At 39.6% G+C, this 2,500-nt stretch overlaps 1 long non-coding RNA gene across 1 annotated transcript in view; it reads left to right on the top strand.

The window, feature by feature from the left end:
• The window catches only part of LOC137984123 (uncharacterized), a 3,979-nt gene that overhangs the window by 128 nt on the left and 1,351 nt on the right, over positions 1 to 2,500 (top strand). Inside the window, exons 1-3 of the long non-coding RNA XR_011119080.1 lie at positions 1 to 65; positions 402 to 485; positions 2,444 to 2,500. The exon at positions 1 to 65 is cut by the window's left edge and continues 128 nt beyond it; the exon at positions 2,444 to 2,500 is cut by the window's right edge and continues 403 nt beyond it. This is a non-coding gene — a long non-coding RNA (uncharacterized lncRNA). The remainder of the gene's footprint in view (positions 66 to 401; positions 486 to 2,443) is intronic.

Genomic DNA, 2,500 nt, shown 5'->3' with positions numbered 1-2,500 from the left:
CAGGGTGTATAGCCGCCACGGGCTATGGGTTAAAGATCATCGATAAACTATTTCTGGAAGGAAAGGTAAAACGTTCGGTCTGATATAACTTGACTCAAATCGGCGGGTCTAAACCACAGTTCACAATCCACAGTTCACTCGTTGCAGGTCATTGTTTTATTTTTTGGAAAGTAACCAAAACCTTCAATTTGGCTAACCCTAGGCCTAAGGTTGGATTTTAGGCCTAGGGTTAATCAAATTGAGGGGATTGGGTTTAATACTTTCAAAGAGGTAAAACAATTAATGACCTGCAACGAGTGACCTGTGGAATGTGACCTGTGTTTTAGACCCGCTGGAGCTGAGCTTCATCGTCTTTTCAACAAAAAAGTGAACTCAGGTGGAATGTGCATTCTTCCTTTTAGCCTAGAAGATACAATGTTGATGACTTTGACAGGCGAATGATTGAACGAGATAAGGAAATTACTGGATCCGCCAACAGACAGAAGGTATATCGCTTTTACTCGTGCTGGCGTACAGAAGTGACCGGGTTTTGGAAAAGCACCTATCAAAGTTAAGGCCGAGAGAGTGGGGGGAGTGGGATCGGGCATGGGGTGGGTTGAGGATTTTGACATTTTCTTTAAAAAAAATTCAACCCCCAGGACAAAATAGTTGGTCAAAATCCCCAACAAGGGGCAGGTGAAGGTGGTGAAATTGCCTTGTTTGTACGATCAAAATCCCCACCCTGGGGACAGGAAAAAATCCAGGCTTTAACAGGGCTCTAACCCATGACCATGCAATTGCACTCCACTATCAACTGAGCTATCAAGCCAATTGGGAGAGGACCCACTAGCGACAGGGAGTCACCTAAGCCAAAATGTTCCAGTGCACTCAAAGTTGACCATTTGTAGCACTGACATACATTGTGTTTGACCTTAAGTACTTGTTTGAGAATGGTTAGCTTTTTGTTTTTCTTCGTTTTTTTTTTAAATACGCAAATTCGGCTAACTCAATGTTGTACGGAATTCAAACCCTTTGGGAATAAAACGTTTTCTTCCAGGTATTACCATATCATTTAAATGAGAATGCTACATTATCATGCAAATGCAATAAGCAAATAATCTTAACCCAGAGAGTTTTGAATTGAGTTAGCAGAATCAATCTATTAAGAATTAAGAATTAAAGGGGCTAGGTCACGCTATTTTAGGTAATTTTGTTTAATTTTGTTAATTATGAGCTCTAAAAATCAAATTGGCAGAGCAAGAGTCTTTCATTTGCAAAATCAGGGCCACATAACAACTGAGAATGATTTTCCAGCTTTGTAAATGACATTTTGATATAGACTGATATACATTTGAAAAAAGGTGGGCCGACGTTTTTCAAATTTACCCAAATTCAATCCGTTTCAATTCTCTCCAGTTTTGTCCATCCATGTCCCTTCTTGGCTTCCCTGTGTTTTGTTAGAGTTCTTCTATAGTTTTGAACAGTTATTTTGATATTTTAGTTAATTTTATGACCATTCGATCACTGCTGAAATTGCCTAAAATTGCGTGACCTAGCCCCTTTAAGTGAGCCATCCTTCATGTAATTTTCATGACATTCTGAGGAAACAAGGCGTGGGTGACACACTTTCTCTATTGGCTTGTAATTGGCAGCTGCAAAGCTCTCAAGTCTTGAACTTTCCAAAGAGTGAGATGCTTCCTGGAGTTCACACCAAAGGCATGAGTGTCCAGTGTTTCTCGTGCCAGAGGCGCAAAAAAATTCTTGGGGGTCTGGGGGCATCCTCCCCATGAAAATGTTTGAACTCAAAACAATCAGGATCTGTTGAGTCCACAATTTTGGTTTTTGCATGCTTCTTGATAAGAGAGCTCACATATTATGGTTCAGCAAGCTAACATATTGGCTTATCCTTCATAAGTATATTAACGGGTGAAAGTCCTGAAGAAACAAGAAAATTGATTGCACACAAACAGATTGAACATTGGGAGGTCAGTGCCAGCGAAGGACTGAATTTGGAATTCTGAGTGTTTCTGAAAGCTTAAAAGGTCGAGTTACCTACCAGAAGAGTGCCAATGAGTGAGAAATGCTCGTGTCAGTGTGAGATTGCATCTTAATGCGCGAGACTTGAGAGCTCTGTAGCTGGTCAATAAAATTATTGTGAGTTTGAGTTAGATCCATCATCCTGTAATATCTTGTCACTATATCTTGTTCACTAGTTTACGAGTTGAGATTTTCACATGCATTATATCTCACTGGCATGCAAATCTTGAAGCTGTTTCTTCATGATCCAGCATACAGGTAAAAGGTATTGGAAATGATGGAACGGTTTCTTTTGACAGCTCAAATAAAACATTTACCAACCTTGCCAACATTATTTTTGCCCTTAGGAACAGGTTATCTTTCTAATACCATTATGTATAAATATATTCTCACCACTGAGTGTCCATGTATTATTTTTTTGTCTCAGGCTTTGTAATGAATTCCCAGGAGAAGTATTGAATTGCACGCTGATCACAAGATTCTT

The sequence above is a fragment of the Montipora foliosa genome, chromosome 13, assembly GCF_036669935.1.
Source record: "Montipora foliosa isolate CH-2021 chromosome 13, ASM3666993v2, whole genome shotgun sequence".
NCBI lineage: Eukaryota > Metazoa > Cnidaria > Anthozoa > Scleractinia > Acroporidae > Montipora > Montipora foliosa.
Note: the sequence above shows the minus strand (reverse complement) of the source record. Positions and strands in the feature narration are given on the sequence as shown.